Source organism: Triturus cristatus, chromosome 1_2 (assembly GCF_964204655.1).
Source record: "Triturus cristatus chromosome 1_2, aTriCri1.1, whole genome shotgun sequence".
Taxonomy (NCBI): domain Eukaryota; kingdom Metazoa; phylum Chordata; class Amphibia; order Caudata; family Salamandridae; genus Triturus; species Triturus cristatus.
In genome coordinates, this window is record NC_140580.1 from 646,680,870 (window position 1) to 646,707,975 (window position 27,106).

General features: G+C 46.9%; 1 protein-coding gene across 3 annotated transcripts in view; it reads right to left on the minus strand.

Moving 5' to 3' along the window:
- The window catches only part of LOC146867787 (uncharacterized), a 120,813-nt gene that overhangs the window by 88,784 nt on the left and 4,923 nt on the right, over positions 1-27,106 (minus strand). The window contains exon 2 of one of the 3 annotated variants that reach the window (XM_085608024.1): positions 11,755-11,847. The exons of the other annotated variants lie outside the window; for them this stretch is intronic. The gene's annotated coding sequence lies outside the window, so the exon portion shown is untranslated. The remainder of the gene's footprint in view (positions 1-11,754; positions 11,848-27,106) is intronic. 3 annotated transcript variants of the gene reach the window in all.

Consider the following 27,106-nt stretch of genomic DNA (forward strand, 5'->3'; position numbering starts at 1 on the left):
TTTCTATAACTGTTTTTTGGTAATTTCAAAATATTTCCTCTAATTCTAATGAGCTATACACTACCTGTTTTGTCATGAGGTTTATTACTTCCCTGATATGGTTTCTAATAGTACCTGTTCTAGCAGTCCAGGTCAACATGGCTCCTCTTTTCTCTCCAAACTCATAGTGGCTAAGGTTACAAGCCTTCCCCATTTTACAAATATCATTTTCTAGCAAATTCCTGAAATCCTGTTGTGCCCTTGCTAGATCTATATTCAGATGGTCTTGATTTTGGATTTTCTGGATCTTTGCTTCGAAATGCTGTTTGTTCACCCACTCAAGCTTAGACATGCGATTTGAGACATTTGTTATTACCCCTCTCAACACTGCTTTATAAGAATTCAAATTACATCAAGACCCACTGTACTAAGGTTAAATTCAATATACTCTTTGGCATTAATCAGAATCTTTTTATTGAAACATGCGTTACTGTCAAATTTGTAGCCAAAAGAGTATCTACTACAAAAAAATCTAACTTTGAAAAATGACCATACTTTTTTGACTGGACTGTGCACTCTCTCTGTTTCCCTGCACATTCCTTCCAAGTATCCAAACTGCCTGGGTATGCATAATATTGTACACATATCTGAGTTTTGGGGGTATTAATGGTTCTCCTCCCTGTAGATCTCTCAAGGGACTCCCTCTATAATTATTACACAGAGAAGCATACAAGGTGTGTGACTAATATGTCAAGTAAACCATAGTCTTCTTTATCTGGACCACAGTAACTAGCTGTAACAAACAAATCATAATTATAGTTTATCTTGTCAATGACCCAACAACCTAGGGAGTATATCAGCTTGCACTACTTCAAGCTCAGGAATCTGTCTCACAATGATAGCCACCCCTTTGTTACACCCAGTTTGATCTGGTTACACACTACTTGATCCATTGTTTCCTTTCGAAAAACTAAAATTCTGGTTTACTCATGTGAGTCTCTTGTAATAAAATTACTTGGGCCATTGACTTCTTTAGCTATTCTAAGGCTTGATTTTGCCTCACCTTCAATCGCAGACAGTTCAAATTCCATGTTACCAATTCAGCTCCATCTACTTTCTCCTACAGACTTATGAAACTTGGGCTGGTTTCTATGTTGTTGTGAATGAGGACTATGATTTTTTTTACTCCTCCACCAATGCCCCACCCTTGTGTCCACCGCCTGTCCCTACTATGAATAGCACTGATGTAGTACATTGAGACACCCCAAGCAATTGATCTTCCATCTGGAATACTGTTGTTAACAAATTGGCATTAGGAAGTTAAAGGTCCATCACCTGTGTAATATAGAATCTCCTTTTTCATAACTTCATGCATGTGCATGTTTATGCATTGGACCCCCTTTGACAGATGTTATTTTAAGTCTACAATTACAGCCTTAACATCTTCTACGATTCTGAGGTAAAACATCTTGTTTTTCAACATTACCCATAGTACAGTGAACCGTGTCTGGACCTTATCACCTAAATGTTGTAGTCATTCTATCCTTTTACCCAACCCCCAGTGACTTTTCCAAACTCTTTCTAGGCTTTTGCCTGCTAGGATTGAACTTAAAAGAATCACTGTAACCCTGTTGATTCTCATGCTGTAAATCAACTGTAGTATATCCTTTGATATATTATGCCTCAGGAGGCTTATAACAATGTTTTATATGTTATTTCCTTCTAATCCCTAGGGACCTCAATGAATCTTAGATTATTCCTCCTGGAGTGGTTCTCCAACCTTTCAAAATTATCAATATAAATTCGTCTTGTGACTTTAACTGTGAGGTTTCTTTCGTATTCCTTTCCAATGTCTTTTTTGTTTGCTGCAGTACATTTCCCAATATAGTTTTTTCTTCTACCAATATCATCAATTTGTTTCTACAATAAGGAGCATGCTTCATGGATCTGTTTTTAGTTTCCCTCTGAAAACTTAAAACCTGCTTCTTACTTTTGCCATTTCTTTTGTTGGCATTGTGCTGACTTCTTCAAGAGATGGTGGGTTAGTGGATAGCATAGTAGATAAAGATGATTTCTCATGGGAAATAAGGGTCAGAGCCTGCGTCGGGTTCTACTTAAGTGTGAACGAGCAAGGCATCCTCTATTCCTTGCCGATCTCCAGGTCTCTTTATTACATCATTTTTATCTTTCTCGCCGATAGTGGCTGTTAGAAATGGCGATTTATGGTTGGCTAGGGCTTGCGCCAAAGTCAGGCAGAAACCACCACTCTAGTCAGGGCTGGGGAGTTACACGCCAAAGATAACTCCTGCTCACCCCCTTGGTAGCTCGGCACGAGCAGTCAGGCTTATCCCGGAGAGGATGTGTAAAGCGTTTGCACGCGCACCCAGCAACAACACCCAAGGCCCACCACAAAAGAAACTCCACACAAGGTATTATATAAAAATAGCCTTTGTATTATACCAAAACACATTAGATAATATTCACACAATTTACACTGTGCCAACTGGCACTGGGCAGAATTTTACAAGGGATTATATGTACAGGGGACAGGGCCACCTGGACCACTGTCAGGAATTAGCACTTTTAGAACTTAGAACTTAAAACATAGGATATAAAATTACTGTAGCACAAAATTAGAAAATGTAGCGCACAACCAGTAGCCACTGGTAACAGGTAAGTACCACCTACGCAACCCTAACCACCTTAGGAGAATATTGCGCAGGGAACCAGGACCTCACTAGCACCACCTGTACTAGGAGAAAAACAACCACCTAAGTATCACAATACCTGTAGGGGTCTAAGCACATTATGTTATTAAACAAAGAGGACTAGCTTAAGTTGACCAAAGTGTTACAGTACTCAAATTAGTTCTGTTACGGGCACCTTGTTGGTGTATTCATGAAGCCCTCACCCACCAACCTAGTTGGTGGCATGCTTCATCATCGGGCCCACCCAGTGACACCTTGTATGTCCCGGGTGTGCTACGACGCCTGATTACAGCGGAGCTGGTATATTGCTGAGAGTGCAGTGAGGTTGGGTGAGTTGTGATTTAAAACGGCTTGATGGTGGTCCCAGTACCCGAGGGTAAATTAAATTTTATTAACTGGGCCGTCACCAGCGGTTAAAAGTAAGGCTACAGGATGCGTGAGGGTGGCGAGTTACTGCCCCCTGCGTCCTTCAGAAATAAAACAGACTTAGTGTTGTGGTACAGACTATGTGATATTTTAATTCACCACACCTTTTTAAAAAAACGGTCCTGAGGAAAGCCAGAATACTCTAAGGCACTGGCTGAAACATGTCGACCATCTGAAGGACGCAGGGGGCAGTAACTCGCCACCCTCACGCGTCCTGTAACTTAAGCTAGTCCTCTTTGTTTAATAACATATAAACCCTCGGGGACTCGGACTAGCTAACTAGTCCTCTCTCTCCCTCTTGTTACACACGTCTAAGCACATTACACATGATGCATCACAACACATTCAGAGGTGTAGGGAAGGAAAACACATGATGCATAACATACATTCAGCGGTGTAAAACAAGGCACATGACGCATAAAAACACCTGCGACAATAACCATGCACCCTAGGTGAGGGCACACACAGCAAAACTGTCCCCAGGCCAACCTGGCCTATCAGGGGCTCAAACACCCTTTGTCCATAGAGTCAGGGCTGGACTGCGCAAACTGCGCAAACCAAGACGCACAAGGCACAACCTAAACGTTGCAGCTGCCCACTAAGTGCTGGGCAGCTGGGAAAATGAGCGTGGGCACCACTGTGCCTTTTAAAACAAATATAGCAGGTGTTGGAGCCTCTCCTGGACTCTAACCACAAGAAATACCCCCTAGAGCCTTCGTGGCTCAAGAACAATGTGCCCCCGTCGGTGGAGTCCCTCTGGACCCTGAGCAAATGTGGGGGCCAACGTTGGAGCGGCCCGCTGCCTTCCGGGGCCGCTCTTTCCCAAGACAATTGTCCCTCTAACGTTGGAGCGCACCAGCGCTCTAAAATACGCAATGCCCACCAGCGGGGGAGCCTTCCTGGGCTCTTAGGAAAACAATGTGGGCCTCGATGGAGCCTCTCGGGGCTCGGGAACACGTCCTTCGGTGGAGTCCCACTCGGGGGACTCTTTAACAACACAGATGGCCCCCTGAGCCTTGCAGGCTCTGAAACAACTGTGGGGCGCGTTGCAGGCTCTTTGAATAGTGGGGGCCCCGTTGGAGCGCACCAGCACTCAGCAACCAACCAGGCTGCCCCGTGCACCCTCGGGGTAAGAGCCCCACTCACCGGATCGACGCGGGCCTTCTCGCGGCGGGAGGACGCCTCCTCCGGTGGGTGCGCGGGACTCCTCGTGGCCTGGCTTCACCCGGTCCCTCGGAGCGGGACCGGGACTTCGTCTTTCCGCCGGACCGGCGGCGCGGGGTAGGCGCCTGCCTGTCCTGGGGCCCCAGACCAGCCGCGAGTCTTCGGTGGGAGGCGGGGTAGGCTCCCGCCCTCCTACTTCCGGCTCTGGTTGTCCGGGAAGCCCGTCCCCGGCCTGCCTGACTTCCTGGATCGCCCGGACCGGGCTGCAGCTGTGATTTTTCTTTGGCTTTCTCCGGAGCGCGGGGTGGGCTCCCGCCTTCGGATTAAAGTATAAATCGGCGGAAATAAGCGGGGTGGGCACCCGATATCAGCAATAAAGCGCTCCTGGTGCTAAGGGCAAATAAAAGCGCTTCCAGGCGCTTAGGGATACAAATAAAGCGCTCCCAGCGCTTAGAGGAGAATAAAAACAAAGTCCAGCAAAGTTCTCCTCTGTTATGCATCAAGGCAGGGGGGGCAAGGCTGGGCCCAGAGCCAGCTCACTGGGCCTCCAGGCAGGGAGGTAGTCCAAGTGGCGGTCCTCTGGCCCAGCAACAGCAGTAGCCCCCCTCAGGCAGGATCCTGGAAGAGAACATTTTTCATGGGGTCACAGCCCCTTCTTATACACAGAACACCTTTGTCTCAAGGTGCAGGGAAGGGGCGAACCAGTTACAACTGGTTCCTGAGCACTTTGTTTTGCTCAGCCCCTCTCCCTATTCACAGGGCAGGCCAGGGTCATCAGTCGCACCACAGGGGGCGGAGCCAGCATTGTGTGGGGAAAACCCAGCCCTATTCAGGACCCAGGTGTACTCCTCCCACCCATCTAGCTGCTGATCTCCCTATTCACCACTGGGTGACTCCTCCTGACTCTGGGGATTCCCTAGCCCATCACATGACCTCAGCCAGCCAACCACGCGACAGGCAGTCACTGCACATTTATGCCAGCGTCTAGAAGTGGCACTTCCACACTAGCTACATGGACACCGCACACATCATCGCGCAGCATTTAATCACACGAGTCCGTACATACCAAACTCGCACCTGCACTCCCCACGCATCAGGAACTACCAGGGGCACATACATTCCCCCATGCATTCCTATGGGAGGGCAGGCCAAACTCACTACACGCACGCACTTTACCCTGGGACACAATGGTAAAGTGTGCAGAAACCAAAAATCACTAACACCAAGTCACAGTTAAAAGCAAAAAGTTTCAGGGGTGAACCTGCCAGAAGGGCCAAGTCCAACAGTGGCTAATATATAAAACGTATTCATGAGGCTGATCTGTGCAAGCTCCTTATTTGTCTTTGTACCTGTTTTATCTGCCTACTGAACCATCTTGATATATTCTACAGCCTTCTCACGTTTCCCTACTTCACCCGAGAAGTATGCATGTGACTCGCCTAACTTTGCTCAGAGTATAGGTAGACTGGAGTTTTCCACCAATTCCCTCATTTCTGGCATAATATCCTTCTCTACAACCTGAAAAATGGCTCTGAGGGTTGATGTAATTTTTGGGGGCCCTATCCATACGCCTTATAGCTGCTGCTTGGAGACCAGTAGGAAGTTTACACACTTTGTAGCTCTGTAATGTCCTCAAAGATTTACCTAGGGACCCTTTTTAGGTCTCGCTGAGCCAGCCCATGCGCTGCTCTGCGAGACATTTAGTGTGTGGGTTTTCAAAGTGCTGCCACAGGCTTTTGGTAGCCTAAAGCTTGTGTACACGGGAGCGTGCACGCGCGCAGCCACCATCTGTTTTTCCTCAGTCACAAAACTCTCGCTTCTCCCCCTCCCCCACCACAGATCGCTCCGCTCGCTGCGATTGATCGCGATCTCTTTCACTTTCGCGGGCCGCGCGGTTGTGTCACTTTCAGGGCCGAGCGGCCAATGCTTGTTGAAATTTACATTTCCTTTGAGTAAAGTAAAATCACCGAACCTTTCATCATCAATCACTCTGTGAGCAGACAACAACACTGTACAAACACCACACAAATGCTTAGTTGACTAATAATTTACAACAATTTGTAGCCCATGCAATACATTTCGGAGACGCTGTTGACACAAGTTGTTAGCATATATAACTGGCCGAGCTGTGATAAACGAGCACAGTGCTTGCTCCCTTAAAGATACAGGCCTCGCGCGGCAGCATGTGTTTCCGATTGTGCGCCAGCTTCGGCCCAATGCAACTTGAAATCTGTATTTCGTGCCCTCGGTATTCATGAGGTAAAAAGGAAGCCTTTTTTCGCCAACACATTACAAATTACCTCATGTGAAACAGCTTGAAAGCAGAGGTGTTCACTTGCCATCAAATGCACAATTCATCTGCGTCTTCATTATAAACTGAAAGCAGGACTTTCAGACTGAAGCAGACACTGGATTTGAAAACTTTTTCTTCAGCGCTTAGTTTGTATAATACTATACAATAACTTTTATTGTTGTTGTTTTTTCGCTGACATCTCTCCAGATGTACACAGTTTTGGCAGAAGAGAGGAGAAAGCCCGGTTGCAGCCAGCGATGGCTGCTTTGAGAGGCACCTGGTTTCTTTCATCTCCTCCGGGTGACTTACGGTCTTTTCTCTTGATCTGTGATAAGGCTGTGAGTGACCAGTTTATTGCCATGTGTTTGCCTGTTCTTTACCCAACCTGTGTAATCAGTGCTTGGGTACCCCCCAAGACATGCACAAAAACAGCCTCTGGAAGGGCAGGGTTATTGTTGTGAGCCCTTTGAAATTTAGATATACAACTCAATTTACAAACATGGGCGTAATGCCGTAATGCTAATAAACCTCCATTGTTTTATTTCACTTTTTCAGTACGACATGTCTCTGCATTTTTGTTTCAAAACTGGCTTGCGACCGCCCTTTTATTTGTGAATGCTACAAACTCCGTTGCAGGAGTACAGCTGGGGAATGCCTCTGCCACCAGACACAAGGAATGTAAGTCGGACTACAAAGTCAGAGGATTTCACGGAGTGACTTGTTTTGAAAAGCCACTATCACAAAACTTTGTTTTCAAAAGCTTGTATGAACTAAAGGGCACTTTTAGGAGAACCGGATGGACACATATCAACAGTTTTTTGGTAGCGCAGAAGGCATTGCTCACATCTGCAGAGCGATAAATAGGGCACATTCTGTCAGAGTGACATGAGAAGCCACCGCTGAACAGTCCTGTGTAGAGCATACTACAACCACCCCCCAACAACCCATCTCACCACTTGAACAGCCTTATGTAACACTTGATGTGTTTGTGGACATACATGAAAAGATTTTTTTCCAACTTAAATATGCAGCGTCGACTTTTTTTTCTCAGTATTTAGTGGAAGAAATGTGTGTTCAATTTTTGTGCTTCTGATTTCTTTCCCTACCACTTCCTCAAAAGAGACCCCTCCCTGGTCTTCAACTTCATGACCATTGGGATAATGCTGATGCCTTCTGGGCATGGCATGATGGCTACTTCAAAAGGCTGTGCTCCTTTTATTATTTCTGCACGGCAAGGTAGCTGCTGCAGGCCCTTGAACCCTGTTGTACCAGTAAGTACATGTCCTTGGGAGCGAGCTGCTTCTCATGCGCTTTGTGAATGGCAAAAATAGTAAATGTATAGCTATTCAATCCCTGGCGGCACACCACCCAGGATTATATGCTGCATAGCTAAGCACTTATAAGGTCCCGAAGGCGAGACCTATTGGCTATGCCAATGCTTGTTTAAGACTTATTTCAGATTTAGTCAGACTACTAAAGTTATACTGTGATTTTGTAATTCTCTATCCACTTGCCAGTTACTTCCCCTTTTTCCCATTAGTGGTCTCTTTACTTCCAGCTTAGGTCCTAAGGGGGTATTAATGAGAACATTAAAGGGAAAGATGTACACAGCCCGAATGAAAAACAAAGAGCTGCAGGTACTGTTTTATAGGTTTTCGAGCCCACTATAAAGGTGCTAGAAAAGAAGTGTCATTAGCTAGAATCCAATGCCATCAATTCATGAGAAATGAGTGGAGAGTTTTGCTGGGGGTACTCCGCCTGTCTCTACAGTCAGGTACCACGTTCTCTGCCAAGAACCGGGAGGGGTTGGGTTTGTGTTAGAAGTTAGTATTAACGTGAAGAAAGTTCCTGGCCCGACAGATACAGAAGCGTATAGGACTATGGTTAAGAGGAAATATCTCAAACTCAAGCAGATTCTCCCTGGTGACCCATGTACAGGCTTGGTAGCTAGTGGAGATGACATGGAATAAACCATTGCCAAAGCTGAGATAGAGATCAATGGCAAGTCAGAATGGTTGAGGTGGAAGTGAGGGAGCTGCATGGTGCTGAATAACGCAAGGGCAATTTTTTCGTTGCACTTGGTTTTGTACAAGACCTGAAGCCTACATGGCTTGGACCCCTTCAGCTGTGTTAACCAGAGTACAGGCTGAAACCTCAGTAGGAGAGTGGGACCAATCCGGATTTGTCTGCTCCAGACAGAGAGAAGGATAAGATACCCCATGCGGACCAGATGTTGGAGTTTGGTTCACTGACAGAGTTTCAGGGGATGTTAGCTTAGCTACTGGAGTACCTATCCCAGGAATTTGGCAGAGCAATTTGAGTGCCCTACGCTTGTGCGTCTTCAGAAGGAAGACCATGAACAGCTCAGCGATGGGTTGGTGAAAAAGCATTATGTTAGCTGTGAGGATTAACTGCTTTATAGTGGACCTCTTCATCCTAAGCCAAGAGCTAGCAAGAGACAAATGGTCCCACTAGTGTGCACAAACTTTCTGTTGTCTTCGGTCCACAAAGTGCCATTAGCAAGACCCAGGATAGGTTGCACCCTCAGTTCTAGTGGACTGGGATATTCAGACACACAAAGAGGTTCTAAGGAACCAGTCCCACTTGCCAACCGAGTGGTATGTTAAGAGGTAAGATCACAGCAACATTAATGCCTCTGCCAGTTAAAGGTGTTCCATTTGAACAAGTGGGAATAGATATTGTTGATCCATTTCGTTACGGTAAATCATGCCACCAGGTATCCAGGTGGTGCATCTGAGGAGTACAAGTGTAAACATAATGAGCAGGTTCTCCTTTCCATATTTTCTACAGTTGGATTTCAGAAAGAGGAACCAATGTTATTTCCTTTTATTTGAGAGAGATGTAGGAGCTAGCTAGTGTGGCCTACCATTTCTCATAGGCATACAGTCCACAAGCCAATGGATTAGTGGAGCGGTTTGACAAGACCATTAAAAGCATGATGGGAACTATACCAGAGAACCTCAGGAGGAAGCGGAATCTTCTCCTGCCATGTTTCTTGTGTCCTTAAATGGAGATTGCACAGAAATAAGTTCGTTACTCTTCCTTTTGAACTTCAGTTTGTGCACATAGTTTATTGCCCACTCACTTTGTTGAAAGAGTGGGAAAGAACTTCTGAATCACTTCAGGAGCATATTGTGAATTACATGATTGTCCTCCGGACAATACATAGGTCAAGTAAAGAAAAACCTTCAGGCTAGCAAACAGTAGCTGAAAGAGTGGTATATTCAGAAAGGGGTGCCGATTGGTACCAGGACGTCAGGAGTTGTTGATGCTGAAGCCTATTTGTCCTAGAGCTTTGGCAGGTAAGTGATGTGGGCCGCACAAGGTAGTGCAGTAGGTTTCTAATGTTAACAAATTGGTGGACATAAATACCACAAAGGAATACAGGAAGGTGTTCCAGAAGAATAAACTCAAGCCATGCAATCCAGAGAGATTACACAGTGAACATCATGGCTATGCAAGAGGAAATTAAAGAAAGGAAGCCTCTGCCAGATTCTCTGTAAATTGACATGAACAATAGATATGTGAACGGGGTAAGCTTGACACTATGTTTACAAACATGAGCAGCAGGAAGTAGAGAGGTGCTGGGAAGACGTTCCCATCTTTTTTCGCTGACTCCAAATTTTTAAGTCTGTCTGTGTTTATGAGACTGACAAAGAAGATGGAGACTGTCGGCCAAAAGCAAGACTTACAGCTTGTCTGACAGAGTCCAGGAGTGCATTAAGGGGAAAGTAGCCACGCTTTTTGGCTTGGGAGTATTTGAGATCTCGTATTTCTTGCCCCATTCCTTTGGCGTTGATGCCAAACAAAGTTCCCTAGGTTTGTGCTTTTGTGAGGACTACAGGATCGGTAGTGTCAGAAACGAGTGGATGTATGAGGTTGTCCCTGGGCCCCAGTCACCGAGAGCCAGTGGAGTTTGCAACTGAGTTGCGCTTGATCTCTCCTTGGTGGGAAGAGAGTGCTTCAGAGACCACTGCAGTAATATTCTCTAGGGAGAACTATCAAAGGTTGCTAGTGGAGTGTACATGGACCGAGATGAGCAATTGCTGCAGAAAGCCCAGGGCAGCATGCGAGTGATCCTGGAATCTCTGAGGACCGAACTTACATTGAGGCACCATTACCTTGAATGAAGAGATCTCAACCTCCCTGGTGGGAGCACTTGAGTATATCATCTGGTACTTCTGCCCACCTAAGACGCTGGTTGGAAAGAAATTACAATTATAACAGAAATGGACAAGAGTAGTGAAACATATGTCCTGACAGCAGTTTGGGAACACCAGCACAGGCGGACCAGGAATATCGATGAGCAAAAGGAACCAGATTTTCTGCACTCCCTCTGGGGAGATGAGACGGAACATCGAGAGCATAGAAGATGTCTCTTATATTCGGTTCTGGAGGCATGTAACAAGACGCAGGAGGCCCTAAGCAAAAGGGGATTCAATAAAGCAAGCCCATGCCCCCAGGTAGCAAACACAAAGCAAGGTCACAAAGTTCATCACAGCATTATCACACCACCTGTGGGCCAAGCGGATACCAATATGGCCACCACTAAGACTGATCTATTACCCATATTAAAAGTTAAAAGGGAAATCTCTGCAAGAAGCCAAATTGATTCGCTGAAAGACCTTTGACCTCGCTCAGTCTACTCAAAATTATGAGATTACACATGTGCTAGAAGACCTTGAAAACCATGCTAGGCTTGACAATATTCGTAGAAGATGCTCAAAGAGCAAAGGGCTCAAAGGTTGAATCTCTTGTGGAGGCGTTATCGGCTTTCTTGCAGGAAGCTGAACCAGAAGATATTTTATTGAATAGAGGGCACATAATGGGTCTCAGACCTCCAGCCGACACTAACCGCCCTCCAGATATAGTGGTGAAATTTCAGAATTTCCAAACTAAAGAGAAGATCTTGAAGGTGGTGCAAGAATGTGAGAACATCAGATTTGAGGACTAAGACTGTGCTCTTTTCCAGGATTTTGCTCCAGCCACATTGCCTAGACACCAAGTTTGTCCCATAACTATCTCTGGGACAAATAAGTTGAGATGCCAGAAGGAGATGGTAAATTGACAGGGGCAGATTTAATGCAGACACTAAAACCTGAACATGCTCATGTTAAATACACAACATCATACCAGGTGGAATGGAATGGTACAAGTACTCACATTGAAGGTTAGGGGACTAGACAAGATTCTACCTCTTCTCCATCAGTACTGCAGCCTGTTCCTTTCTTTCTTTCTTTGTTTTTTTTTCTTCTTCTTTTCGGTTCCCGTTATTAATGTACAAAAATGTTATTTTTGATATGTATGCAGGTCAGGTCAGGTCAATAAGTCTTTATTTCGATTTAAAATCATGAAAGACAAATCCATAAAAAATCCAACTATCGATGTAAGCAAGTTATTTGACATAAAAAACATAATGGTAAATTTCATAGACATCAATAGGAGCAAGTTTATGCATTAAAAAGGATGATATACAAGAGGATAACAGATCCACAATGAAAAGATACATAAATATATAATAAATAATTAAAATGACTAAAAATCTCTAAAAAGAGTCCCACCATGGTATATATAATCATCATAATTACATTATAATCAAAGCAGCACGATACATAATATTATTCGCCCCCGGTAGCATACAAGGAGGCAATTGTCATTTCTTCCTCTCCTTTGCACGTATAACCCACATCCAGCTTAAGAACTTTGCAACGGCAATCACAATGGATTCATTAGTAGCTGTTTTTAGGATCCTTAGAGCTTCGCTGCTTAACCTAGTCCCCAGATTTAAACAGATAGATTTTAACCATCTGTGCCTTGGAGTTTTATAAGCTGGACAGGCAAATAAAATGTGTGCCAACGATTCATTCTGCGTTGGACAAAATGGACATTTGCTGTGATTCAGGGTGTGCCATTTGCTGACAAATAAATAAGTGGGGAGTGATCCCACCCTAAATTGGTGGTAGAGTTTCCTATCTCTAGTAGAAGTGATAAGGTCCCAATAATTTTCATACTCCACCTCATGCTTATGTTCAAAATAGTCCCTGGTTAATGATGGTCTTGTTAAGGCAGAAAAACGCTTCGTTTTAATCATATTCCAATATGCTGCCTTATATTCATTCTTTGCAGGAAAGGGGTTTTCGACGGGATTTACCCACAATCTACTCATCCCCATCTCACAGAGAGTGATTTTTACCCATCTCAGCCATACAATTTTATGCATGCAGTCAGCCTCCCTAACTTCCAAGAGTGCTTGTGCGTACTTAGACAGCTCTGGGGTAATCCAGAGCCTTCTCCAGTATGCCACCGGTCTAAATTGTGCCATATCTTCAATAGAATAACAGCCAAGATCTAAAAATAGGGGCAATAAGGGAGTTGACTGGGGAAGGCCAGTCAATGCCCTAAACAATTTATTTTGGGCTGATACTAAGGGGGCTAGATTGTCGAAGCCCCACAATTCGGCCCCATACAAGACCGAGGCACTAATTTTATTATTATATATTTTAAGGAGTGGAGCAACAGGTTTAGTGTAAGAGAGACGCTGCTCCTTCAGCAGGGCACCTGACAGTTGAGCATGCCTAAGAGTCAATAATCTAATCTGAGGCTTCCAACTAAGTTTACTACCAATAGATACCCCCAGGTAAGTAAAGTTCTGAGTCTGTTTCAGGTATCTTCCTTCATTTCAACTCTACCATTAATAACCTTGTGTTTATGTAGAACCATACATTTCGTTTTCTCTACATTCACTAGGAGATCGTGATCCTGACAGAACTCCTCAAATCTCTCCAGGGCAGACTGTAAACCCTTCTGTGTCTTGGAGAGTATCAAAGTATCGTCTGCGAACATAAGCAACGGGATCTTCAAACCTGCTAAGGTTGGAGCATCAGCGGGATAATTCTGGAAATACTGGACTACCTTGTTGCTATACAATGAAAAGAGGGTTGGTGCCAGAACGCACCCCTGGCGAACCCCCTTTTCTATAGGGAACCTTTGTGTGACACTCCCCTGCATATCCCAACGTACCTGCGCATAATTAGCATCATGTAGGGTAACTAAAAAAGCCAATATTTCAAGTGGCATACCTAGTTCCAAAAAGGTTCTCCACATTTTGGCACAAGGGACGAGGTCAAAGGCCAACTTAAGGTTGACAAAAGCAGCATAAATAGTGCCCCCGCCTAAAATTACCACACGCCAATAAACTAAGATAAACCTAAAAACCTGGTCAATAGTACTAGTACAGGAACGGAAGCCTGCCTGAAATGGTGACAAAATATCAAATTCGTCCATCCAGGCCTGGATTCCGCTTAGTACCATCCTAGCTGAAACTTTCTGTATGCAGTCAATGAGACTTATAGGCCTATAATTACGTGGATTGGAGCAGTCTCCTTTCTTAAAAATTGGGAGAATTACTGCTCCTGACCATGTATCGGGCATAGATGCTCCACTGGCAATAGCATTCACAAGGAGCTGAATGTAGGCTGTCCAATTAATGATATCATGGAGGAACAGATCCGCCGGGATGCAATCCAACCCAGGTGCCCTGCCTCTAGAGACTGATTTTAATGATTTTCCACCTCTTTCTTTGTAAAATACAGAATAGGTTTAACACATGGCAATTCAAAATCTTCCTGTGTGGGGTTCATAGTTGCAAACTGGGCCTTATAATGAGAAACCCACTGCTCAGGAGCTACATGGTTCACTGGCACACGGCTCGATTCACCCCTACCCCATTTCATGAGATGCCAAAAAGTGACCATGCTTCTCCCTGTACAAGCCTTGAGCAGCTCTGCCCAGTATTGTTCATCCCATTCCTTTTTAGCTTTCTGTTGGGTCAACTTGTACCCCACCCTTGCCTTTCTTATATCCCCCCGGTTCTTAGATCTTATTGCCCTAGCTAGAATACTATAGGCTTTTCTACATGATTGACCATACCAAGCGGCAGCCTTCAGGCCTGAATGAGTCTGGTTTTTTTTTGGCCATAGTAGTAAAAAAGCCTTTAAGCTTATTAAACAAATCACTGTGGACCTGAGAAACCTTTAAGTTCACCTCCTCTTGAGTTGCACAATTTTGAAGAGTAGCTGTTGCACTCGCCACTAACTCACTCATCTGCTGTAAATGCTCTTCTTTTTTTAATAACATTAATCCATCTAACTCTCCTTGTATCATTAGTTAAATATGCTTCTACATATGCAGTTCCAGGCACCTGACTAACAGGAATAGTAATGCCTTTGAGCTGCATGGAAAGAACTAGGGGGTTATGGTCGCTCTCGGTCCGCTCCCAAAACTACCATATCTACTAGGGAGGGCCAAAGTTCCTTATTAAGGAAAATAAAATCAATGCGACTACTTCGCAACCCATTATTAAAGGTTTGCGAGCCCTGCCTATCAGAGACGGACCTCCCATTAACAGCCCTAACCCCCTGTTCCAAGCAGAACACTTTCAACTGCAATGCTGCCCCTGTCCATTTTTTAATGGGAGAAAGAACCAAATGGGGTATACCCCACTGGACATCCTCCTCAAAACTGAGGTTGACATCATTGTCATTAAGGGGCTCAAAAGAACAATTAAAATCTCCTGCAATTATCATGTTCGATACACCTCTGTAATCATGTAAAAACATATCTAGGAGAGCTACAGTGGGAGAGGCTTTCCCACCTGACATACCCCTAGCATAAACATTAATAAGCAATAAATCAGGGACTTCTGCCATCTGTAGTTTAATTATTAAAATGTCCCTACTATCAATATACAATTCCTCCAACCTATAGAGGTCAGATTGCCTCACCCATGTTGTGACGCCCCCCATGGGTCTTCCCCTCTGCCCCCCTTGTGGTAGTTTTGAAAAATTTAAGAATCCCTGACGATAAACATGGTCCATAGCCCAGGTTTCCTGGAAGGTCATTATATCATGGCCTTCAATAATAATGCCATATCATGTACTGTTTCACATGCATAAAATTGGCAGAGAAAATTCTATAAAGTTTGTTTATAAAAAAAAGAAAGTTAGGGGACTAAACTCCACAAATGCATAAAAATTTGGGAACAGGAGGGAGGTACGACATAATTAGACTTCAGGAAACCTGTTGGACCTGTCAGCCCTAGGGTGGTCTCCCCTTCTATTTTTGATCGTGCCTCATTTTTTCCACCCTCATTTTTATGTTGGACTAGGTCTCCGGGCGCCTTTTCATTGCCAATCAGTGTTAAGGTGCAGGTGCTCCCTTCTCCCAAGATGGCTGCCACCGACCCCTGCTACTGCAGAGTGGTCTTTCATCGTAGCACCCTAGCTGCCAGGAGCTGGCTGGAACCCCACAACAATGTTGCGACTCCAGCCCGCCTTTATGTCCCATAGGTAGAGTGGGGAAGCTCCTGGAATGTGCTGGAACCTTCTAGAAGGGAGGTGTGGTTTTTCTTTTGCCGCCTTGGCTAGAGGTCACTTGACCTAGGGCTACTTAAGTGAGGGAGGGAACTTTTTGTGGTGAGTTGGCCAGTGGGGTGAAGCAGAGCTGGAAGAATCCACCAGGAGTGTAGGCGGTAGGGCCTAGCCAGGGACTTATGCCTCTGAGAGTGACAGGATTTAGGTGCTGCCTCTTAAGTGAGTGAGGGACCCTGTGAAACCCACTGATCTTGCCCAGCAGTAGGAGGACCCAGAGAATCTCTGCCCAGCCTGACTAGGAAGGACCTAGTCGCCTTCTCTATCCCTACCCCCCTGTAACAGAACCCCTTAAGGGCGCCAGATACATCTGCGCCAACAAGACTTCATCTAACATCTGAGAACAGAGACTTATATACCAAACGCTGAGACTGCGTGTCCAGATTGAACTCTAAAGCTTATATACCAAGTACTGAGACTGCGTGTCCAGATTGAACTCTAAAACTTATATGCCAAGCGCTGAGACTGCGTGTCCAGACTGACCCCTGAAGCCGTATGCAAAGCAGATTTAAGAGCCACCGGGGATCGACCAGGTATTAGCGCTGTGACCCCTGCGCTCCCTGACCTGGCCTGGGACCCCCGGCAGCGTGCTCCGCTGAGCGCGGAACCCCCATCCTTAACTTGAGCACCCCCCTGTGACGAGGAAGCCAGCGCTCTCACCGCCGCGGCCCGGAGGCCGGAAGAAGTGCCCTGCAGAGTCGCGAGGCCCTTGAGATGCCCGGGGCCCCGCCGCTGCCGTCGCAGCTGTGTGAGAAGGTGCGCGAGGCCTGGGGCCGAGTTCCCCATCGTCGCTGGAGCGGACGCCGTCGGACGCCGAGAACGAGGTAAGCCCGGAGGCTGGGATTGTCCCCGGTGCGCCCCCTACTGGTCGGGAGCCGCACCGCACCCTCAGCCCAGGTTCCCTCTCCGTGGGAGTTCCCCTATCAACGCGACAGAGAGACCCCGCCGAGGGATCCCTCCCTGGTGTCCCCCGTGACTGTATTGACGCGTGGTGCCCTACGAACTGCACCGGAGCCGAGAGACTCGCTCCTCCAGTCCGGGGCCCTCCCCGCTAAAAGCTCCGTGAGGCGCATTGACTGTCCTACCCCGTATTGAAGTACTCAGTGCCCGTAATTACGAGTAGCGCTCTGTTGCTCCTGTGCCATATTGAAGGGCTAAATGTCCGTAATTACGAGTAGCGCTCTGTTGCTCCTGTGCCATATTGAAGGGCTAAATGTCAGTAATTACGAGTAGCGCTCCGTTATTCATGTGCCCTATTGAAGCACTACGTGCTATCGATTACGAGTAGCGCTCTGTTATTCATGTGCCCTATTGAAGCGCTACGTGCTGTTGATTACGAGTAGCGCTCTGTTATTCATGTGCCATATTGAAGTGTTACGTGCTATTGATTACGAGTAGCGCTCTGTTATTCATGTTTCATATTGAACTGCTACGTGCTATTGATTACGAGTAGCGCTCTGTTATTCGCGCCCATATTGAAATGCTAAGTGCTATTGATTATGAATAGCGCTCTGTTATTCATGTTCCATATTGAGGTGCTAAATGTCCTTGATTACGAGTAGCTCTCTGCGCTAGATGCCCCGTTCTGAGGTCGTCACCGCTTAGCGCGCCTAGCGCTATAATCACCCCCCCTCAGGCGCTACAGGAAAGTGAAGCGCGCGAGTGCACATACGTGAATGGTGATTATATCTCAGGCAGTACTGATATGTCATGAATTGCAGTTATGGTATGATCAACATTTATAACTCCTGACTGATCTGTATATCGCTAGGAATTGTGTTATCTGCTTCTGAAATGTACTGCTACCTCATGAACTGCATCTAACGTGATCTACTTGGATAAACTTGAGTATTTACTTAACTCCTACAGTGTGGCGTCACTTATTGTGTGCGTTCCTCGTCCCATGTGAGGTGCGTGTTGTATGGTTGCTTTACACACAGACCTTTGGTGGCCCGACCGCTCGTGTCACGTTACCGCCCCATAGGGCCTGGAGACCTCAGGTCCTACATTGTTGGCGAGCGGTGGGATCCTTAGGACCTGTGACCATACAGCACCCTTCCGTGGAGCGAAGGGCGCCACAATTAAACGCCTATTTGTTCCAGAGCTTGAAAACCATTGATTGCTGCATTGTTATTTCCACTGTCCAGGTTGAGAGTACAAGAAGCCTGGTTAGCTGAGAACTGTTGCCTATCCCCTAGGAATTTTTCTCCCTAGTGTCTAGGTCCCAACCTGCCTGAATGGAATTCCGGTTAGCTGACCTCGAGGGGTACTCGGTGAAGCAACTAAGGGAGTTCGGGCAGGGGATGGGGGTGCCTGGGGTACGGAGGGCCAAAGGACCGGAACTCCGCACCGCCATTAGGGCATGGGTAGAGGCCCACCCACAAGGGAAAGAGGATGAGGGACAGGAGGCACCAGATGCACCTCAGGAGGAGAGCGCCCAGGTAGTACTAGACATCTTAAATGTAGATATGTCAGAAAATGTGCCCCCAGGGAGACGTTCTGGGGCCAGTAGTAGGGCAGGGTCTAGAAGGAGCGCGTCCCCAGAGGAGTACGAGGACAGGAGGGAAGAGAGGCAACTAAAATGGGAGCTAGCGAAATTAGAACATGAAAGAGAAAGGGAAAGAGAGAACAAGAAATGGGCAATGGAGGAGAAGAAGCTGGCGCACGAGCTTCAGCTAAAAGAGCTAGAGCTACGCGCCCTCCAATTGAACGCGTCCAATAAGTACAATGGTGGCAGCATACCTAAGGAACCTCAAGAGTCAAAGTTCTACCTACCTAAAGAGGTAATTGCCAATTACACCGTGGGGGACGACATCATAAAAAGGTTGGAGGCATACCAGGTAGCCTTGACGGCCCATGGGGTACCCGAGAGTAATTGGGGAGGTGGTTTATACCGGTATATACCTCCCAATGTTAGGGACACCCTGCTATATTTGGCCAAGGCGGATCAGGTAAGGTATGCCCCCATGAAAGAGGCCTTGTTAAAGAAGTTTGGTCTCAACCCCGAGAGGTACAGGCAAAAGTTTCGTGGCAGCCATAAGCTGTCCACACAGACATGGGTAGATTTTTTTGATTATGCGAGGAAGGCACTAGATGGTTGGGTGCGTGGCAGCGAGGTGCAGGACTACCAAGGGTTGTACGATCTTTTTTTAAGGGAGCACCTCTTGGATAAGAGCTTTCCGGAGCTGCGCCAACATCTGGTGGACCGCAAGTTGATGGATCCCCGTGAGCTTGCGGAGGAGGCAGATATTTGGGTGAGCACCCGGGTGTCTCACAAGGGCCCCGGGGGAGATGGCTCGAAAGGCGGACAGGGTTTCCCCCAGAAGAAAGAGGGGGGGGGATAAAAAGGTGGAGTTCTCGAAAGGTCCCCAAAATAAGTTTGGGAAGGGAGTAGGAACCCCACCCCCGTCCAATTCCACAAGACCCACTTACCCTGACAGGAGTCAGCAGCCTAGGATTGTGCGGTGCTACGAGTGTGGAGAGATTGGACACTACAGGGGAGATCCCAAGTGTCGCAAGCGTCCACCAGCCCCAACGGGCGGGAAAAGTCCCGGGGTGAGTAGTATAGTGCTTGGGGTGGAGCTGCCCTTAGATAGGGAAGGGGAGTGGACAGGCCTGACGCTGGTTTCACTCGGGGATAGAGAGGTGGTCCCCGTAGTGTCCCTGCCCCCGAACACTGCGAAATATCAGCAGAGGGTGAGAATTAATGGGGAGGAGGTGGAAGCTCTGAGGGACACAGGGGCCAGCATGACCACTGTCGTGCGGCGGCTGGTGTCCCCAGACCAAGTAGTCCCCGAGGAGTTCCATCCGGCCGTATTGGCTGACGGCAGTATGAGTCACTATCCAGTGGCTCGTGTTCCATTTGAGTTGGGAGGAGTCAAAGGCCTACTGAGAGTTGCTGTGAGCCCTGCCTTACCTGTGGGGTGTTTGCTAGGGAACGACCTGGAGCACACCAAGTGGAAAGACGTCGAGTTTCACGCTCACACCGAGATGCTGGGATTACCAGGGTGGGCTTGCGTAAGCACGCGGTCCATGGCTGCCCGGCATGGAACTCACCCTGGGTTGGAGCCTGGAATCATGGCCCAACCCAAAGCCAAACATGGAAAGAAGAAGGTGGTAGAGGACATGCCCCGTGAGATGGATGGGGAGGCCGCAGAGGTGCCCCCGGAGTCCGAGGAGGTAGATGTCGTTCCTGTGGAGGACTTGCTGACCCTTGCTGACTGGCATGTGGAAGGAGGGCCTACCCGGGAAGAATTTTGTCAGGCACAAAGGGCGTGTCCCACGCTTGAAGGCTTGCGGCGGCAGGCCGAAGCCCAAGTGGCCAGTCAGGAACTGGGAGGTTATCACGTGTATTGGGAGGATGGTCTCCTATACAGTGAGCTCAGGGTGCCGGATCTTCGAGGGCCATAGTGGTCCCCCAATGTTACCGGGCCTTTCTGCTGGAGTTAGCGCACTTTGCACGGTTGGTCCCCCATTTTTATTGGCCCAGGATGAGGATTGCCTCAGACACCTTTTGCAAGACCTGCAAGTCTTGTCAGGCCAGTGGCAAGACTGGGACTAAGTTGAAGGTCCCGTTGGAACCGCTCCCCGTGGTCGGGACCCCTTTTGAGAGGGTCGGTATCGATATTGTTGGGCCATTGGACCCTCCGACCGCAGCGGGACACCGGTTCATCTTGGTTTTGGTGGACCACGCCACAAGGTACCCAGAGGCTTTTCCTCTGAGGACCATCACTGCACCGGTGGTGGCGCGGGCACTGTTGGGGATTTTTACCCGAGTGGGATTCCCCAAGGTCGTGGTGTCGGACAGGGGCAAAAATTTCATGTCGGCCTACATGCAGGCCAAGTGGAAGGAGTGTGGGGTGACCTACCGGTTCTCCACTCCTTACCATCCCCAGACTAACGGACTTGTAGAGCGCTTCAATAAGACATTGAAGGGGATGATCCGAAGCCTACCAGATGGCTTGAGGCGTAAATGGGACGTCTTCCTCCCCTGCTTGTTATTCTCCTATCGGGAGGTACCGCAGAAGGGAGTCGGGTTCAGCCCGTTTGAATTGCTCTATGGCCATCCCGTTAGGGGTCCCCTCAGTTTAGTGAAAGAGGGGTGGGAGAAGACTTCGCAGAAGCTTCCCCGTGACATTGTCAGCTACATGCTGGCGTTCCGCAGCCAGATGGCCAAGCTGTGGAAGGCAGCCACAGAGAACCTGGAGGCTAGCCAGTATAGTGGTATGACCGCAACGCTCGGACGGTCGAGTTAGACGTTGGACAGAAGGTGTGGATTATGGAACCTGGGGAGCTTTGTGCCCTCCAGGACCGGTGGACTGGCCCGTTCGACATTGTGGAGCGGCAAGGCCAGACCACGTACGTAGTCAATATGAAAACCCCCCGGCAGCCCCTCAGGGTGCTCCACGTCAACCGCCTGAAGCCGCACCATTAGCGATCAGAGCTTGCTCTTCTTATGGTGACGGATGGGAGCGAAGAGGAAGAGAGTGAGGCTCTTCCTGACCTTCTAGCGGTACAAGAGAAGGATGGTTCGGTGGAAGGTGTAGTCCTCTCCCCATCCTTGACCCCAGAGCAACAAAGGGACTGTCGCCATGTCCTGGGACAGTTCGCCTCGTTGTTCTCCCTCACGCCTGGAATCACTCATTTGTGTACCCATGATGTGGACACAGGGGACAGCCCCCCGGTGAAGAACAAGTCTTACCGGCTCTCTGACCGAGTGAGGGATAGCATCCAGCGTGAGGTGGCAAAGATGCTGGAGCTGGGAGTGATAGAACCTTCCAGCAGCCTGTGGGCTAGTCCAGTGGTGTTGGTGCCGAAAGCGGCCCCACCGGGTACGACACTGGACCTTCGGTTCTGTGTGGACTACCGGGGGTTGAACTCTGTCACGAAGACAGATGCTCACCCCATCCCACGTGCAGACGAGCTGGTGGACCGGCTGGGAGCAGCCCGGTACCTCAGCACCATTGATCTGACATCCGGATATTGGCAGATTGCCATGGCCGATGGAGCACGGGAGAAGACAGCGTTCTCCACCCCCGAGGGCCACTACCAGTTCCGAGTGATGCCCTTTGGGCTCAAAAATGCTCCGGCCACATTCCAGCGGTTAGTGAATCAGGTACTATCTGGCCTGGAGTCCTTCTCAGCGGCCTACCTGGATGACATAGCTGGCAAAAACTCTGTCCTTAAGGGATTATGAGGCCTTTCCGACTGGGTGAGTCGGACCTGCGTTGGATTCCCCAGCCGGTTTGAACTCTCACCAACATCAACGTAAAATGGTGGTCAGACTTTAAACCTACAATGTCAGTCGGAAAGCTTCTGACAAGTGGTCGGAGGCTTTCCGACTGACATTTTAATTAGGCCCTAAACATCTCATAGACAATAGGTGTGTTTGACAGCTGTCAAAAATCTACAACTCATAAAAACAATACACCACACGTTTAGAGATTATTTTGTTTTGGTCCTTCTCTGGAACGTGTATCAGGACCGACTGCTGTTGCAATGTGAGAGTGCTGCCTCACAGCTGCCACAATGTGAGAGTGCCTTTGTGAACGCAATCAGCCCTAAGGGAGGTAGCCACCATGTTGTTGGCCCCTTAGCAGAACCCTCAAACTACCCAATTCCATGCTTGAGATGTTTATCCAGGCCAGAGTGTTTTTCTCGCATCCTGGGACATGTAATGCTTTTTATTGCTTTATAAAACCAGGACTCCGTAGACCAGAATGCAAACAGAAATCCTCAATGGAGTTTTCTACTTATGCATGGAATTGTGAAACTTGAGAATCTCTGGATTCACTGGGTTTTCACAGTAACTAGCAGGTTTGCTTGGAAACCTTGGAGGCAACCAGCAACAGGATGAAAAAACAGTCCACTTGCAAGTTGTTCACACCTTTAACCTAAAATAGTCTGCAAAATCAGGTGTTTTTTTAGGGCAAATCCATGAAACCCACAGAGATGGCTGAAACATCTTTGTCAACAAGAGCTAGTGGCTGAAAGGTGGGCTCCAAAGCCCAAACTAAGTATCTAATAGACAGCAGGCATGTTTGACAGATGTGAAAAGTTTACAACTCATAAAAAGACTACACCACACATGTTTAGAATTCATTTTTTCTAGTCCTTCTCTGGGTAGTGTATCTGGACCGCTGCTGCAATGTGATGGTGCTGCCTGACAGCAGCCACAATGTGCGGGTCCCCTGTGAACTCAATCAGCCCAAAGGGAGGGAGCCACCATTTTGTTGGCACTTCGGCAGACCTCTCAAAATACCCGAATCCAAGTGTGAGACGTTTATCCAGGTCAGTGTTCTTCTCACATTCTGGTACATTAAATGCTTTTTATCCCTTTATAAAAGTAGGACTCCAAGTACCAGAATGCAATCAGAAATCCTCAATAGAGTTTCCTACTTATGCATGCAATTGTGAAACTTGAGATCTCTGGATTCACTGGGTTTTCACAGTAACTATCAGGTTTGTTTGGAAAGCTTGGAGGCAACCAGCAACAGGATGAGAAAACAATCCACTTGCACTTAGTTCACACCTTTAACCTATGATAGTCTGCAAAATCAAGTGCTTTTTAAAGGTAAATCCATGAAACCCACAGAGATGAAAACATCTTTTGAAAGGTGAGGAAGTTTCAAGGGAGTGTAATCATACTGAAGTCTATGTGAGGCTTTTTGCTAGTTAGGAGGGTTAAGATGACTTGAACGACAGCAAGCCCCTCCAAATGAGAGAGGTGCCATGTAACGGATGGAGCATCGTGGAACGAAGACAACCTACATGTTCAGCACTGCAGCCATCCACAACATCCTGTTTCCAGCAGCAAAAAGCCAGAGGTTCTGGGTGCAGGAGGAAAGACAAACTCCGGCATACGTAGACCACCCTGTAACAGATTATGGTCGAAGTAAAGAAATTTAGAATTTCAACAAACTAGCAGGTGTTTCAGTAGACTGAACTCACAAGAGAAGAACGCAAGTGAGAGATCAAAACAAGAACAGCACAAGGTTGGCACCACAAATGAAAATGTTTACCAGCCAGCGTGCTACCTGTAATGTGAATGACCCAACAGGCACTGCCATTTTAAGCACAGGGAGCCTCATTCAAAACAGTGAAACGCCATATCAATGTCAGGTGGCAAACTGAAATGAGAGAAGCCATCATGCTGAGGCCCGGCAACCTCATCCAAACAAAGAAAACATCATACCAGAGTCAGGCAGCCCTTTTTGAACTACAGGGCTGCCATAGTGAGGTCAAGCGACCTCATTTAAAACAGAGAGGCAGACATTTTGGAGCGGGGGTACAGTAAATAAAGGACAAATACTGCAGTGAAGGGGGATGGAACACACACAACAACCTCACGAAGGGGGAAGGAAACCACAAACACAAGACTGAGGTGAAAACAATGTCCCTGAAACAAAACCAGGAAAAGGATCAGAGTCATTTCTCCACCCCACTTTATCTTGACCTCAGGCAACAACATGAGACCCAAATTGTTGGAATGGTTTGATGAATTTGACAAATTCATTGAAGCAATGGGAGAAACAGATGAAAGATAAATTCTAAAGTATGCTAAATCATCAATGAGCTGGTCACGGTCCAATCATCCATTTATCAAAAATTACGGGAATCCCTTGATACAAAATGTTTACCAACAAATTACATAGATCACGAACACTACACATTCAACTTGGCTTCACAGAAAAAGGGAGGGCCTTTAGGTAACTAAAGCCAAAAAAGAGGCAGCAGACGGCAAGTCACTGCACCTTTCCTGTGTCCAAAAAGCAATTAGCAATACAGTGATTCAATCAAATGTGTGCACACAATTTCAGCACCTGCTGCCAAGATGCAGCCCTAGAATGAGAACCATTCAAATTTAAACAAAATAAAGGTGCACCACGAATAATAACAGTGTAAAGAAATTTCAAGAAGGAAATCCAAAGTACATTCAATTCCTCTTTTCTATGTTCACATTCTTCTAAAAGCCGTTGCCAAATTTACAGCAGAAACAGCCAACACGTTTCTTCCATAGCAATGGACTTCTTCAGGGCAAGTTATGTTCAAAAGTAATGTCACCGGTTAAGATTCAGAAACGCAACATAATTCTTGGTCCCAAGTAAACATAGATGTGAATCAGCAAATCACTGACCCCCAAAAAAGACAGATGATGCAGACTTGATACAGTCCATAGGCATTCATAAATGTTATCCGGTAAGATATCCAGACAGCCAACATATATTCTATAGTTGGATTTCAAACTAAGGGGTCCATCCACCCCATTGTGGCACTCAAATCAGTGTCATAGACTGCAAGTGGACTGGCTGGCCATCCTACACTCAAGGAAGTGACAAATATCTGCTAATGATTACTCATAACAACACTATAAGAAAGGAATACGCACGATTAAATCTTCTGATGCGAGAACACCTTGCCTGTTTTGCACTAGATTGTGGTGCATGACAAAACTAAATCTGGATCGCAGAATGCAACAAAAATGAACCTCAAGCCCAGGCTCTCGAGAACCAATAGCCAGGTCTACACCTGGATGGCTAAGAAACCAAATCCATGTCTCTGCAAGTTCACGACAAATCTCACCTACAAAGACTGCAGCCCTGAGACTAAGATCCATGTAACTGATTGACTGATTTTCCCTCATTACCTTTTCAAGTCTGCCCACAGCACAACAACTAAAACTCTTAGCCATCCTCGATATGGTAGAGGACCTGCCACCCACTGAGCACAAACATTCAAAACTCTTTACTGGGCTAGGAAAGATGAGGAACTTTACTGTACAACTACAAATAAACGAACGAGCCAAGCTCATGGCCCAACACCACAGAAAAAATCTGGTTCATCTTCAGAAGGCTGTTGAAGATCTACAAGAGCTCCTTACAGCAGATATCGCTGTGCAACTGCAAGGACCAAGCCCATGGGTATCCCCTCTAGTAGTAGTCCTGATATGAAACACAGAGGGAAAGGTATACCTCTGCTCGACGTGTGGATACCCAACCCTGCCATCCAGTGAGAATCACACCCTGGGCCAAATCGAGCCGATGGCTCAAGCTCCTTAATGAGGCGCAAATCTTCTCCAAACTGGACCGCAATAAGGGATATCATCAACTAGTGCTTCATGAAGACTTGAGGAACATCACAACGTTCACCGCTTACCTTGGCCTATTTCACTACAAATGCTTCAGATTTGGGCTAGCATCGTCAGCTATAATATTCTAGAAAGCCAAACACTGTGTCATCAGCTCGCTCGTAAATGTCCGGAACTACAGTAACAACATTCTACTGTTTGAGACCATGACGGAGCAACATGACCACACCCTAGAGCAAGTGTGCATGGCACTAAGGAAAGCCAACCTAAACCTGCAACGCAACTAAGTGCAAAGTCCACAAAACGCAAATGAACACATCTTCTCAGACAAAGGAATGTAACCAGAGTCAGATCAAATCTAGGCTCTCAGTAACTTTCCAGCTCTCAAGAATGTCAGCGACATTAGATCCTTTCTAGGAATAGCCAACTACGGAACAAGGTACATCAAAGACTATGCCACCATCAGCAAAGCTCTTCAAGGGCTCACCAAGAAAGGGTGTCGGTTTGAGTGAAACACAACATGTGAATAAGCATTCCAAGAGATCAAAGATACAGTGATGCATACAACCAACATGGCTTACTTTGACCTTAAACTGTGCATCAAACTCACAAAAGATGCCAGTCTGGTGAGCCTAGAAGCCATTCTAGCACAGCACCGCTGAAGGGTATGACTGTCTACAAATTGTACCCAAGCCAGGTGCAGTATGTCAGATGTGGGGATCCATTCTTCCAGGCTAAAAAATGAGAGCTTGGCAGTAGTATGAATGTGTGAGCACTACCACATTTTCATCCATGGGAAACACTTCAAAAGCATTACTGTCACCAAGCACTAATAACAATCTTTGTAAATCACCTGCACTTCAACATTGGAAGACAACACCACTGTGGCCCCCAATCAAATGGAATGGTAGAACGATTCATGCAGACTTTGAAAAAGACACTACAACAAGCGAAAAATAGACATCCACATCTACAACAGTTGCTTAACACTATCCAGAGA